The sequence below is a fragment of the Tupaia chinensis genome, unplaced genomic scaffold, assembly GCF_000334495.1.
Source record: "Tupaia chinensis unplaced genomic scaffold, TupChi_1.0 Scaffold000311_2, whole genome shotgun sequence".
Lineage (NCBI taxonomy): Eukaryota > Metazoa > Chordata > Mammalia > Scandentia > Tupaiidae > Tupaia > Tupaia belangeri.
This window is the reverse complement of record NW_006159803.1, coordinates 1,074,636-1,090,888: the sequence shown is the minus strand read 5'-3', so window position 1 is coordinate 1,090,888 and position 16,253 is coordinate 1,074,636. Positions and strand designations below refer to the sequence as shown.

Below are 16,253 nucleotides of genomic sequence, written 5' to 3'. Positions count from 1 at the left end.
CCTACATTTCCTATAGCACAATCCTTCAGAGACTAGTACTGAAAGTCTAATTGTTACTCATTCATTCACTGGAAAAAAAACAACAAAAACCAGTAACTGAACACCTGTTACACACCAAGTGTACGTCAGCCTCTGGGTACTTATTCTTGCCATGGCCACCTTTAACATTTTTATTATCCCATCTATTATTAAATCCTAACAACTTTATCTTAATATGTTTAAGGCTCATTCTAGGCTCATTCTGTCCTATGTACTCCAGTTCCTACTATTCAAATTCACACTTTTTAGGTAGATCATTGCTATGGCTTCCTAATGGGTTCCTTTCTCCAAGTATAAAGTCTCTTCCTACTTTTTTTTTTACAATTCTTCTCCAGACTAGTCTTCTCAAAACACAAGTCTATCAGAAGCCAACATACAGAAGTGGAAAGACAGCCCCATCTTAATTAGCTGTGTGATCCTCAGCAAATCACTTACCTTTTCTAAGCCTATTAGTTCCTCTGTAAATGAGACTAATGATATCTTCCTCATCAGAAATATTTTCAGTATTCATAAAATGATAATACCATTACTTGAAGTGCTTTCACATGTTACAGTCACTAAATCCTTGCAACAACATTATGAAGTATGTGCTATTATAATACCCTTTTAATAGAAGAAAAATGAGGCACAGTGAGGGAAAGTAAGTTGCCCAAAGTCATATAGCTAAGAGGAACAAAGCTAGGATTGGGAAGTAGGCATCTAATTCTAGAGTATAGGCTCTTGCCTGACACATAGTAGGAACAAAACAGGAACTATGAGGTAATTTCCCCTCTTTCATATAAGCTAGATAGTCATATTTCTGATACTTGCTATTGAAAGTCCTAATTAATATATTACCAACAAACTGAGTTACCCTTCAGTGAATATTAGGAGGCACAAGAGAATCTACACAACAAATCAAAGTCTATTAAAAAAAAGTTACTGGTTAATTATTAGTTAAATATGTGAATAAAGTTTACAAGGAACCTTCAAAAAGTTAATAAAAAATGTTATGAAAATTGTCTACGGATTTCAAATTTTTGCACCAAAACAAACTCATATTTTCATTCCATTTTACAACAAACTTTTGGAATTCACCTCATATATAGATATTGCGTTAGGCAGCATTGTCATTAGTCAAAAGGTTGCTGATCATGCCCATGGCTACTTTTCATTATCAAATAAATATTTTATTCAGTAAAAGTTTTGTCTCTTACACTTCTTCCCACCCTAAAGCCAAAATAGTTCTTTAATTCCCAAATCCCCCCCCAAGCCATATTCAAGTCTCTAGCCCTAAGAACATTCTCAGCATGTCTTCTTCTCTACAGCAAGACTTAGTCTGAGGGGCCATTATTTATACTGCTCAGGTTTATCTTTATCTTTTTATCCTGAGGCTTCACATTGCACACAGAATTTCTTTCTGAAGTACGCAATTTAACTTAAGTAGTTTCAATTTTGTTTGGCACTGTTAGTAAAAAATCCCAGCACAGAGATTTTAAATCATTTCTCACAGTTTCTGCATTTAGCAATGATAAAGGCTAGGCTAGCTCTACAAAAATGCTGTATAAAAATCAACCAAATAAATGAGATGAAATAACAATACACAAGGCTGTATAAAATTTTGCAGGGTCTTAAGAGTTTGCATTGGATTTTCATTGCTCAAGCCTAAATAAATAAACAGCTTAAAGATGTAGCACTAATGTATTAACATCTTTCTATATTAATTTACTGTAAGTAGAAAATGCATAAACTAAGCTGGATGCATTATCTAGGTTAAAATAAGGTTAGGTATCAGCTCTTTCATGCAGTACCCCTATGACTTACTTTCTACACAGCCAGAGTTGACCTGCTCCTTTGTTTCCAACTACATTCTGAGTGTTCTTATAGTAACACTTTCTACACTCATTTATTTATATGTCTATCACTCAGTAAGAGATCACAAACTTTTTCAAGACAGGTATTATTTTATGACCTTAGTAATTGTATTAGTGCATTCTCTTGCTTAATAGCTAAGTACCTGAATCTAAATACCACGTCTTAATAGCTGAATACCAGGTTTGAGAGGCCACAACTGGCAAGGATCTACTTACTATTGGACAATATAGCAGAGGTCATCACACGGTGAGATTACAGCAAAAGCAGAGCAAGTACCTGTGTCCATGTCTCCATATCATTCCCTCTCTTAGAAGCCCACCAGGATTTAATCATGGAGATTTGACTCTGATGGCTTTATTTCTAATTACCTACTAAAGGTCGACCTCTTAATACTCTCACAGTTGTATTAAGTTTTCACTCTCCCCAAAACAATTTACCAAGAAACTCCTGGAGGTGATAAATGAATAAAGTGACAAGATACAAAAAATCAACATACAAAAATCTATCACATTTCTATACACCAACAACAAGCAGACTGAGGTAGAATTAAAGAAGGCAATCCCACTTGCAATATCCACAGAAAGTGTAAGATACCTAGGAATAAACCTAATCAACAAAGTCAAAGACCTCTACATGGGAAACTGAAAACTAAAAAAAGAAATTGAAAATGACACAAAAAAGTGGAAAGACATCCCATGTTCCTAGATTGGAAGAATCTAACTAAAATGTCAATTCTACTCAAATTAATCTACATTTCTAATGCAATCTAAATCAAATTATCAGAGGTTTTCTTCACAGATTTAGAAAAAAAATCAGAATTTGCATGGAATCATAGAAGACCCCATTATCGTAAAAGCAATACTGTATAGATGAGTGGAGTAGGAGGCATCACACTCCCTAACCCCAAAAATATATAATAAAGCTGTGATAATCAAGACAGCATGGTGCTGGCACAAAAATAGGCACATAGAACGCTGGAATAGAATAGAGAACCCAGAAATAAACTTCAAAACATACAACCAACTGATTTTTGACAAAGGACACCAGACATTCCAGTGGGATAAAGGAAAACTCTTTAGCAAATGATGCTGAAAAAAACTAGGTATTCACCTGCCAAGACAAAACTGGATCCCTCTCTCACCATTAACAGAAATCAACTCAAAATGGATCAAACACCTAAACCTAAGACCTCAAACTATGAAACTACTGATGGATAACACTGGAGAAACTCTTGGAGACATAAGAATAGGCCAAGACCCCCAAAGCACAGGCAATAATCCCCAAAATAGTTAAGTAGGACCACATCAGCCTTAAAAGCTTGTGCACAGCCAAAGATAAAATAATTAGAATGAAGGGACAACCCTCAGAATCGGAGAACATATTTGCAAACTATGCCTCAGGTAAGGGACTGATAACCAGAATATACAGGAAACTCAAGTGGCTTACCTGGAGGAATAAAAAAAAAAAAAAAAACAAGATCAACCCAATTCAAGATGGGAAAAGGAGCTGAACAGACAACTCTCTAAGGAAGACATATGAACAGACAAAAGCATATGAAAACATGCTCAACATCTCTTATCCTAGGGGAAATACAAATCAAAACCATAATGATACCACCTAACCCCAGTCAGAATGGCTAAGCAGGTGGCCTGACGGTTAAGGGCACTGGACTTCACATAGCTGACCGCGGTTTGAATTCTGGACCTGGTGGCTTGCTCTCTCATTTTCCCTCTCTCTCTCTGTAACTCTCTGGTCAAGTTAAAAAAATAAGTTAATAAATACACAAAGTTAAATAAAATAATTATTAAAAAAAAGAATGGCTAAGATTGAAAAAATAAAAAATGACAAATGCTCCCACGGCTCCCATGAAAAGAGAACTCTCCTATACTGTTAGTGGGAATGTAAATTACAACAGTATAGCACCTGAGGAGAACAATATGGCAGTTCCTCAAAGAACTACAAACAGAACTGCCACATGATCCAGCAATTCCACTCCTGGGAATCAATCCACAGGATAGGAATACATTCAGGCGGAAAAGCACTTGCACTTCCAAGTTTATTGTGGCATTATTCACAATTAGTAAGACATGAAAACAAACCACATGTTCACAAACAAATGAATGGATCGACAAAATGTGGCACAGGGACCAGCATATGGCATAATGGTTACGTTGCTGGACTCCCACACAGTCAACTATGGTTCAAGTTCTGGACTCAGCAGCCTGAAACTCACACCAGGCATGTGTGCATACGTGCCCAAAATCCCGAGGAGACTAGAGGAGAGGGGACTGCAGCATGGCCATCCCTCCCTGTGGGGTGATTTCTCACTTTCTGTCTCTGTCTCTCTGGTAAGTGAACGTGCCCTATAAGCAAAAATCTCTATATTAAGAGAAAGAAAGAAAAAAAGAAAAAATGGCACAAAAACAGTACAGAATACTACCCAGCCATAAAAAACAAGATGCTGTGGGGCCAGCAGGTGTCGTGGTGGTTAAGAGCGCGGGACTCCCACGTGACCAACAGTAGTTCAAGTTCCGGACCTGGGGGCTTGCTTTCTCACCTTCCAACTCTTTCTCTCTCCCCCGCATCTGGTCAAAAGTAAAATAAAAAAATAAATAAAATAAATAAAGTTAAATAAAAAATAATTATTTTAAAAAAAGAAAACCAAGACCCTGGCATTTAATAAAAAGAGGATAAATATGGAAAATTTACTGCTAGGCAAAGAAAGCCAGACTAGGTAAAAGAGACTTTGTATGTCCGCACTCAATATGTACTGAATGTGCACTCTATGGCAAAAACTGAAAGGCTGAAAGATATAAAAGCATGAAGAACAACTGTGGATACTAGAGACAGTGTGGGAGGAAGGTGGGGAATAGGGGAGGGTGAGAGGAAGCAAGTCAAGGGAGAAAAGAAAGAAGCAGAACATGTAAGGGACACAAAAATGGAAAATTATCTGTTGATAATAGGTAATGTATATGATCATATCTTCAACTAAACTAATATACTGTATACTCATGCTGGGAAAATTTATTTTGCATGCTGTAATAATATCCAGAGACCGAATGTATTAAAAAAAAAGTTTTCACTCACAACTGAATTTCATTGCATAAATTGTCAAGGGACATATTCTAACCAAAGGAATATCCCTAGTGATTAAAACGCAGGTCCACATACATGAGATAATAAATGGTGAATAAATAAACGAGCACATAATAAATAAATTTTGTCTCACCACTAAAATTACAAATTGGAAGGAAAGCTCAATTGGGCAACCTCTCAAGCATTCCTCAAAAATTCTATCTTAAGGGGGGGAACCAGCAGTTAGCGTAATGGCTATGTCGCTGGACTCCCACGTAGTCAACCGTGGTTCGTGTCCCGGACCCAGTGGCTTAAAACTCACGCCGGGTGCGTGTGCGTGCGTGCCCAAGATCCCGAGAATGGAGGAGAAGGGATTGCTGCGTGACCATCCCCCCTGGGGGGTGATTTCTCACTTTCTGTCTCTATGTCTCTCTCTGTCTGTCTGGCGAGCGCACGTGCCCTATAGCAAAAACCTCTCCAAAAATTTTTTTTTATCTTAAGGGGAACCAGCAGTTAGCGTAATGGCTATGTCGCTGGACTCCCACGTAGTCGACCGCGGTTTGCGTCCCGGACCCGGTGGCTTAAAACTCATGCCGGGCGCGTGTGCGTGCGTGCCCAAGATCCCGAGAGGAGAATGAAGGAGAAGGGATTGCGGCGTGACCATCCACCCTGGGGGGGGTGATTTCTCGCTTTCTGTTTCTATGTCTCTCTCTCTGTCTGGCAAGCGCACGCGCCCTATAGCGAAAATCTCTCAAAAAAAAAAAAATTCTATCTTAAGCAAGCACATGGCTTTTCTTGCTGTTGGGAATAAGAGGTCTAAAACATATCCTAAGGTCATTATCCCTATAAACATAATGCCCTTAAAGTCTGAGATGATGAACACGAAAGATATATATTCTCTTGAGGAAACCAACTCCTTATACAACTTATTTGTTCTACAAGGTAGATAAGCTCTTTAAAGATTTTCAAAGTAACAGTATCCCTATTTAAAACACAGATTCCTGAAGCTTATACCAGTCTCAATAAATAAATCTAAGTCTCTGGGAGTGAGGACAGTGATATGGCATTTTTTACGAGCTTCCTCAAGTTTCCTGACTTTTTTGTTGTTGAGGTTTTTGTTATAGGGTGCGTGTGCTCGCCAGACAGACAGAGACAGAGAGACAGAAAGTGAGAAATCACCCCCCAGGGGGGATGACCACACCACAATCCCTTCTCCTCCATTCTCCTCTCAGGATCTTGGGCACGCACGCACACGCGCCTGGCATGAGTTTTAAGCCACCGGGTCCGGGATGCGAACCGCGGTCTACTACGTGGGAGTCCAGTGACATAGCCATTACGTCAACTGCTGGTCCCAAGTTTCCTGACGTTTTGACAATCGCTTTTCTGCAGTTGGTGTATAGTGTTAGAAACTCATTTATGCTGGAAGTACCAGGTGCTAGGTACTATCGAGGGCTGGAATTGTTTTTTCCCCTTTTCTGGTATTTCTTAGAAATGAAGCTTTTTCTTCTATGACACAAAGCTAACAGTCCGATTATACATAATTTTTTACTCCCAAACCCTATTAATGCAAAGCATATTTTTTGATGGTTGCTTTGAAAAGCACTTTGATAATCCAAACATTCGCTGGCTATCTCATTAAAACTCTAAGCCCTGCTGAGCACATCATGCCTGCACTCATCTACTCTCTGTACTAGTAGCATTCAATTTGCTGCAGGGCATAAGTCTATGGTCTTGAATAAGATCAATCATATCAATTGAGTTCCTGTATGCATACATATATATAATTATGGTATAATTAATACAGTGGGTAAATCAATGTAAACTTTTTGTGGTGATAAATTGTATGCACTACATACACTCTATTGGAAATAAAGAATTTTTCCTATCAAGAGATATTATTAAGCTACTTTCAGCCAATTTATATAGAAAAATTTAATTCTTTATGTATGTCCAGCTAGCTTACCTAGATATTATTTTATTCTTTTAGCTTTGGAGCTCAAAAGTTCTTCAAACTAGGAAACAATCATGTTGTGATTGTGTTGATGGTCTCATGGAACTCTCCAAATTATCCTATGAACTTTTCTAAAGGTTTAAGAATGAGATATATTTGAATGATAGAAAAAGTATATAAGCTTCTATTTACATTTGTGAGTTAAGTTTTCACACAACAGTTTTTTCTGAAGATAGTGAAGCAACTGCAAAATAAACTATTTATAATGGAGTTAAATGGCGATCATTCCTCAGATTCTTCTCTTGTTAGAAAAATGAGCTTTGCTTTGAAGAGGCTGGATGTTTTAGTTGCCTGTTTACTGATTTCATTAGAGAATATATAGCTACCTCCATTTATAAACTTATAAAGCTCTGGAACATAACACTCAGAGACTTTAGAAACTCTCGGAAGAGTTTAATGCCCTTCTTTAAGGTGAGGTCAGTGGTAAAAATGGGACAATAACCAACTCTGTTCTTTCTAATGCTTTCTACTGTTCAAAATTCAGTTCCACTGATTTAACATGCACATATTGTCTACTCTGTAAAAAGAAAACATATTTTTAAGCATAAGAAATTCTTTAAAAAATTATTATCCTGGGCCGTTTGAATCACAGTGCGACAAAGGAGTAGCTGGTGGCATCTCGCTGTGTGTCTGACTAGCCCTTTTTCCGCCTTGCTTGTGTGAGCTTCAGAAGAATTCAAAATGGCTGGGAAGGACTCTGGAAAGGTCAAGACAAAGGCGGTTTCCCGCTCACAAAGGGCCAGCTTGCACTTCTGGGTGGGCTATATTCATTGACACCTGAGATCTAGGAATATCAGCCATGGGCATGTCGGTGTGACTACTGCTGTGTACAGCGCTGCGATACTGGAGGAGTACCTCACCGCAGAGATACCTGAACTGGCAGGAAATGCATCAAAAGACTTAAAGGTAAAGCGTATTATTCCTTGACGTATTACTCGACACTTGCAACTTGCTATTCATGGAGATGAGGAACTGGACTCTCTCATCAAGGCTACAATTGCCAGTGGTGGCATTATTCCACTTATCCACAAATCTCTGACTGGGAAGATAGGACAACAGAAGACTGTCTAAAGGATGCCTGGATTCCTTACTGTCTCAGGACTCCGAATACTATAACAGCTATCTAGTGTTGGTGATTCCAGTGGACTGTATCCCTATGAAAAACAGAATTTTGCCTTTTTGTAATTCTATTTGAGCAAGTTGGAAGTTCAATTAGCTTTCAAACCAACCAAATTTCTGCATTCAAGTCTTAACCATATTTGTTAAGGTGGCTTCAAAGAAGCTATTGATTCCGAAGTAGTGGGTTTTGATTGAGTTGACTGCTTTTAAAAAACTGGATTTTAATTGAGATGCTGAAGTTATAGTAAAAAACATTTGGTTTTGTACAGACATTACATCCACTCTGGTGGATAAGCTCAATAAAGGTCATATCCCTCCACCACCTTCCCCCCCCAAAAAATATTATCTTGGGGCAGCAGGTAGTGTAGTAGTAAAGTGCTAGACTCCCAAGTGGTTGACCAGTTTGAATCCCTGATCTGGCAGCTTGAAACTCACACCGGGCATATGTGCATGCCTGCTGAAAGTGGAGGAGAAGGAATTGCGGGATGGCCATCTTCCCTGGGGGTGGGGCTATTATTCTCACTTTTGGTCTCTGTCTCACTGGCAGCATATATACCCTACAGCAAAAGCTTAAAAAAAAAAAGTTATCCTCAAATGTCTGCCACAAATCCCTCCTTCAATACGACACCATTCTTAATAAAGTTTTTGTTAAAATACATAACTAGTAGTGATAATGTATTAATCTGAAAAAGAGAAATTATTGCTTATCTATGTTTTTACTTATTTCTTTATTCAAAGACCAAGTATGTATTGAGAGTCCCCTCAGGTCAAACACAGCTAAACCTAAGAGTACATAGATCAGCCAACAAAGGGTTCCCATTTTTGACAAACTGTCTAGCAGAGAGCAAGAGGTATCAACCAAAAAATAAAAAGATGTAGTGATTGGGACCAGCAGTTAGCGTAATGGCTATGTTGCTGAACTCCCATGTAGTTGACCGTGGTTCGAGTCCCAGACCCAGTGGCTTAAACTCACACCAGGTGCGTGTGCGTGTGTGCCCAAGATCCCGAAAGGAGAATGGAGAAGGGACTGCGGAGTGACCATCCCCCCGGGGAGTGATTTCTCACTTTCTGTCTGTCTCTGTATTCCTGGTGAGTGCACGCACCCCATAACAAAAAGATCTACACACACACACACACACACACACACACACACACATAAAGGATGTAGTGATTAAGGCACTGGATTCCCATGTAGGCAACTGCAGTTCAAGTCTCGGACCTGGTGGCGGCTTGCTTTCTCATTTTTCCCTTTCCCTATGTCTGTCTGTCTGTCTCTGGCGAGTACACATACCCTACAGCAAATTAAAAATAAAAATAATGAGAAATGAGAAATTTTTAATTATATTTAAAAAGATTTTTAAAAAATGTTTGTTTTTAACTTGACCAGAGAGGGACGATTTGATAAGAGAAAGAGAAAGGGAGAAAGCAAGCCTCCAAGTCCAGGACTCGAATTGCAGTCAGTTATGTGGGAATCCAGTGCCCTTAACCACTACGCTACCTGCTGGCCCCAAATAAACAATTCTTTTTTTTTTTTTAACACTTTTGTAATTGAGATGTATTGGTTGTGTCGAGAATCAGTACAGACATTTCAATTTGTACCCAATTCTTAACATATGTATCAAAATTTTAAAAAGCCAAGTGTACCAATTATTTTTAAGTTATTCCAGTGACATTCCAGATTCAAATTTGTAGCCAAATTTTCCTTAAGAGGATATCAAGAACCACTGTCTGGGGAACCAGCAATTAGCAAAATGGCTATGTGGCTGGATTCCCACGTAGTCGACCACAGTTTGCATTCCAGACCCGGTGGCTTAAAACTCACGCTGGGCACGTGTGCGTGTGTGCCCAAGATCCCGAGAGGAGATTTGGAGAAGGGATTGCAGTGTGACCATCCCACCTGGGGGGTGATTTCTCTCTTTCTGTCATTAATGTCTCTCTCTGTCTGTCTGGCGAGCGCACGCGCCCTATAGCGAAACTCTCTCAAAAAAAAAAAAAAAAAAACCACTGTTTTTAATGTTGAAAGCTGTTATGTAAGTCCCACCAAATCACAATTTAGTACATAGCTCAAATTTCCAATCTTTCACAACATGTTAACAAAATTATTAGGAAAACCGGACTATCACAACCAAAGATGTTAGAGTGCACACAATTCTGACAGGGAGAGCAATAATCAAAGAGTGGTTTTCTTTAGGAAACAATACTATTAAAAAACCTAATAGAATTTAAAATATTCAAGACACAGTAAATGCATGACTGTGACTCCAAACTGCCATTTAGTGTGCTTTGTATTTAGGATCTAAAAACTATGCACCAACCCCCACCTATGGAATGTTAAGCTGACACAAAAGAGAATCAAAGTCTCCTGTAAGTCAATATCCCACTATTTTCTTGTTGTATTGAAAATTGAACAACCAGTAAATGATTTCGCTTCTCAAAAACAGCATTTACACTTAAAAAAAGGAATGAGGTGGGGTTCTCTCCTTAAAAAATGTTTCTAGAGCTACTAAAAAACTTGCATTTACAAATAGTTGACAAAAATATTCCTCTGGATTGTAGAAGGGAGACAGGGACCACTGATAAGACATGGGATATGACATTACTCAGACTTTGACTTCTCTCTCGCCTGCTTCATCAGAGACTCTCATTATTTTTAGTTTCTTCATTTTCTGCAGGTAAATCTTTAGTTTCTCAGTTGGCCACTTTAGCCTGCTTCTCCTCTGTCCCCCTTTTCTCTTTTGTTTTCACTCTTTTGTCTGAAAATTTATCCTTCTCTGCTGCCTTTTTTTGGCTTAATCTCTATTTTTGCAGGAGCAGGTTTAGCCAACAACCTCACTTCGCCCCATTTCCTCTTGAGCTCTTCTTCCTTGGCCGCCCCCTCGGCTGAGCTGACCTTCCTCTTGGGTATCTTCGCTGCAGACAAAGTGCATGCAGGGAGCCTATGGGCCTCAGTGTGCCTAGAGCCTTTGTGGAGTTGAGTGGATAAACCCTACTGCTCCTCCCACCGCCCCCACACTGATGCTGCTAGAATTCTCCCAAATAAGTAATTCTTACAAAAAAAAAAAAAAAAAAAAGAGAAAGACAAGGCCAAGGAAAACTGAAAACAGTAGTTTGAAATTTAACCATGAAGGAAATTAAACAAAGTAACATTATATTTCTTAGTTTGCTACAGGGTGTGCATGCTCTTCATGGAGAGAGAAAGATAAAGAAATCACCCCCCACACACACACTCAGGTGGGATGGGCATGCTGCAGTCCCTTCCCCATTCTGTCAGGATTTTGGGCCACACACTTGCCTGAATGTTTCTGAAGCTACCAGAGCTGCGCAGATGGCCATGTGGGATCCAGCTGCCTTAATCTCTACACCACCAGATGGCTCCCATGTGTGTGGTGGGTTTTGAAATATAATCTGGTCCTCTTAAGATCTGAGTCAAATTAATGGGTCCCTATCTGTGGCAAGCTTGAAGTTACATTACCAACCACCTGATAATAACAGGAAGTTTAGACTCACTCTGTATCTGTAATTCTCTTTTAAACATCAAAGAAGTATAGCTTAGTTTTGTACCAGTCATGTTTAGTAACTAATTCCTGCAAAGGGATATTTAAAACTGGCATTAAAGGGGCCAGCAGGTGGCATGGTGGTTAAGACACTGGACTCCTATACGGCTGATCATGGTTTGAGTCCCAGACCTGCCGCCTTGAAAATCACACCAGGCACGTGTGTATGCAAGCCCCAAAATCCCAAGAGGAAAATGGAGAAGGGATTGTGGTGTGGCCATACCCCTGGGGAACAATTTTTCACTTTTCTTCTCACTGTCTCTTTCTCTGGTGAATGCACACATTCTTCAGCAAAAACCTTAAAAAAAAAAAAAAAAAATCTGGCTTCAAAAGCCAGACATGTTCGTGTTTGTCTTGAACTATGGTCAAACAGTTGGGAGTACAACGTCTGAAGCAGTTGCCACCTGCTGGTCCGACCTTTTTCTTCCTGGAACTACAGAAATCCATTTCCATGTGAAATTATTGTCCTCAAAGAATTATATTTATTTGCCTTCATTTTTTTTTCTCATGAAATGTTAAAACTAACTTTAGACCATAAAATCTGACTCTTGTAGTCTAGCTCAGCTTTAAAATGGTCTTAATTTGTTCCAAGGTTATTTAACATAATCCTGCATATCCAAATAAAAGTAATAGATCTCAAAATAATTCTTGGATCATTAAATAGGTCTCTAACCTAAAATACAAACCAAATTTCACTGGATTATCTTATCTCTTTCCAGTTGCTGAAAGATAAATGCCTTCACTCAACTCACTGGTCAATTATACTTACATATTTATATGATGAATCCCTATAGTAACACCAGGAATTTATGCTTGGAAATATTCCAGTTATTTGTCTTAATCACTATTCATTGCAAATGTATAATTTCCTACGGGTCTACTGTAGACCTATTTTAAGTTCCTACATTAATATCAGATTTTAAATATATGGGTTATTATCTAAGTCTTTTGTTCATTCAGGGTAAAAAACAAATTTTTTTGAACAAAATTAATGTGAGTAAAATGGTTTACTCTTTTATTTTTAGGAGTTATCTATACATAGAAATAAAAAATGAATAAACTGCTTCTTTACACACAGCTTAATAGTTAACAAAAGTACTATACCTGCACTTCTACTTCCGGACATTAAATTAAAAACTACTATTAAATGGCCACTTGTTTATCATCCACAAACTCAGAGCAGTAGTTTGGAAATTCCAAACGATAACCAGAGTTCAACAGTTATAAGTAGACATACTGTGACCTGTAGTATTACCCTTTACAAATCAAAATGAAAATTATGACAGTTATTTTCCTGTTAACTTAAAATGATTTCACAAGTGGAACTGTTACTCAATACAAACATAATATATATTTGAAATTAAAGCTCATTCTAAAATGTAAAATCCATGAAGAAAAATTTTAATTGCTCTTTTAGATGATTAGCTATATTCAGAGACTACTACTCACCTAACTATAAATAACTACCTTTTGAAGCTTACTTTGGTTTTTCACCAATAAAACTCTGGCATTTCATCAAGAACATATGTTAAGTTCTTTGAACAATAGCAGTGACCTTTTCTTCTGCATTTTAGAATAAAATTACAGCTATTTCCTTAACATTAAAAAATTCATTGTATAATTCTGACACCTTAATAAGGAAACAAACTTCCAATATTCTAAATTTGCTAAATTATGCACAGAAGAATAAATTTAGATGATCACCAACGACAATAGAAATTACAGCAGTAAAAAGATATATAAATACAACATTCAAATTCACCTTGTGAGCAGAATTATTCAGATTCTAAACTTAAATTCATTTCCTGAAATGAAAGCCTATTTCAAGGGCAGCCTCACAACACCTGAGGCATAAGTGTTGTCTTCCATCATTCATCTTGATGACAGTGTGGTATAGAATAAAGAGAACGGACTTTTAAGTCCATGGAAACGGAATTAAAATCAGAATGATACCATTACCAGTACTGTAACCTCATAACCTCATAAAAATTACCTTATTTCTTTGGGACTCAGATTGTACATTCTTGAAATAAGAGGAACCATACTTATCTTGTCGGGAAGTCATGATGTTTAAATGAGTAATACAGGGACCATCAGTTAGCATAATGGCTGTGTCACTGGACTCCCATGTAGTCCACTGCAGTTCGAGTTCCAGACCTGGGGGCTTAAACTCTCGCTGGGCGCGTGTGCATGTGTGCCCAAGATCCTGAGAGGAGAATGGAGGAGAAGGGATTGCGGTGAGAGTGAGTAGTAACAAATCACCCGCCCTGGGGGGTGATTTCTTGCTTTCTGTCTCTCTTTGGCAAGTGCACATGCCCTATAGCAAAAACCTCTCAAAAAAAAAAAATAGGAATATAAGCAAAGTGTTTGCAGAATGCCTGATAGTTACAAATTAGGATAAGGATGAAAAGTTAAGATATTAGCAATATGTGAGCAAATAATGGGAGGAAGTATAAGGCACAGAAATATCATCTGATAAAGTAATTAGGCAATATAGGTAGAAACATGCTTGAAGATATATTGTGTCGTCCCCCAAATTCACATGTTCAAGTCCTATCCTCTAGTACTTTAGAATGTGATTATGTTTGAAAATAAGGTAATTAAGATTAAATGAGATATTAGGGTAGGTATAATATGAAGAGATTAGAATACAGATAGACATAAAGGAAAGATAGTGTAAGGATACAGGAAAAAGATGACTACGAGCCAGAAATAGAGGTCACTGAAGAAACCAACCTTGCTAAAACATTCATCTTGGTATTTCGCTTTCAGAATTGTGTAAAAATATATCTGTTATTGAAGCCCATTGACTCTGTGTTACCTTGTTACAGCATCACTAGAAAACTATATGAAAACCTAACATTTGCTCATTCAACAAATAGTTATAGAACCTCTTTTAAAGTACTCGTTTAGGACCCTGGGAATAGCAGTAAAAATAACTGCAAAATCGTGCCCCACTGTGAAGCTGCAGTCTTATAGGGACTGGAGCAGGGGGAAATAATAATCAATAAAGTAAAAGATGATTGTTAAGAGCCAGAAAAAAATAAATACATAAAGCTGAGAAGAGAGAATAGAAGTGTTGGGTGGGAGAGGACACAATGTGCAATTTTAGATTTAGGGAAAGCTCCATACTAAAGAGATGACATTCAAGTAAAGATATGATAGAAATGAGTGTGTGAGCCATGTATTAACAGATATGTGGGAGAAGAACATTCCAGACGAAAAGCAAGTGCAAAGCAGGAGTGTGCCTAGCAATCTGAAGGAGCAGAGAGTAGGCCAGTGTGGCTGTAGCAAAAAGTAACAAGGGGGGAATATTAGGAAATGAGGTCAGAGACCCTGTAGGTTCTTACATTTATTAGAAAGACTCTGGTTTCACTGTGAGCAAAGTGGCTGCTATGTGGAGAACAGACTGAAGGGAGAAAAGAGCAGTAGCAGTCCAGTAAGCAGACAACTGCAATCATTACTAGTTTGGGTTGGGTAAGGAGACAGACACACTGAAAAGGAAAGTGAGAAATCACCCTCCCAGGGAGGATGGCCATGCTGCAATCCTTTTTCCTCCATTCTTCTCCTGCAATCTTGGACACGCATGCACACGTGCACCACAAGAGTTTCAATCCACCAGGTCTGGGATTCTAACCGCCATCAGCAATGTGGGAGCCCAGTGATGTAACTGCTATACCATGTACTGGCCCCAAAGCAACATGTGTTAAACTTAGGCGATAATTACATATACTGCATTACTTCGTGGAGTCACCAAAAGCTACAGATAAAGGCTCTTGGACCCACTATTTCTGCCCAAGACTGCTGATTGTTAAACATTTACCAGCCCAGCACCACTAAATTTAGTGTACTGATTGGCTGAGTCCAGGATCTGGATCTAGGCTGTCTAGATTGAAATAACAAGCTTTACTGTATCTCTAGTAAGCTGCTCAGTATTGCAAATCATCAGTAAGTGGGGAAAATGAAACTTACTTCATAAGGTTGTAAAGATTGAAAAGTCTGATACATGTAAAGCACTTAGGGTGAAAGACAGTTTGTAATATAAATACCAGATCATAAACAAAATATCACTTAACATCAACTGATAAACTAGAGATAAATCCAAAGATCTATGCCAATCCTAAATTCACAAATACTATGATGACATACTTATTTTCCCTATAAAAATGAAATCCATCATTAGCTCTCTTCATATCCTCTTTGAGCTTATTATGAATACTAATAGTTAAGGCCTAGTCATGGTGGCACAGTGACAGTATAATGCTCTGCAAAGGTGGAAGCCACATAGAAGATCTGGGATCTGCTCCTGAGTCAACACATACACACCAAGCAAGCATCCATGGTCTTGGCTGGCTGGGAAGGCTGAGGATAGGATCACAAGGTGAGACCTTATTGAAAGTGTCTCTCATGAAAAGAAGTAAATTTTAAAGGAAGAGAGAATGAGTAGTAACAAACTATTTTCAGAAATATTTTCATCAGATGGCAATAGTTCAATTATAGGGTTACTGAGTTACTCAAACCTAACTGGTTTCTGTGTAGGTACTGAGTAGTAAGAATTCTGACAATGAAAAATTTAACTAACAATTTATCCACATCTATCA

General features: G+C 38.2%; 1 pseudogene; it reads left to right on the top strand.

Annotated features, from left to right (window-relative positions):
- Nucleotides 1-7,380: 7,380 nt before the first annotated feature.
- Nucleotides 7,381-8,050, top strand: LOC102494896 (histone H2A.Z pseudogene; annotated as a pseudogene).
- Nucleotides 8,051-16,253: the final 8,203 nt, after the last annotated feature.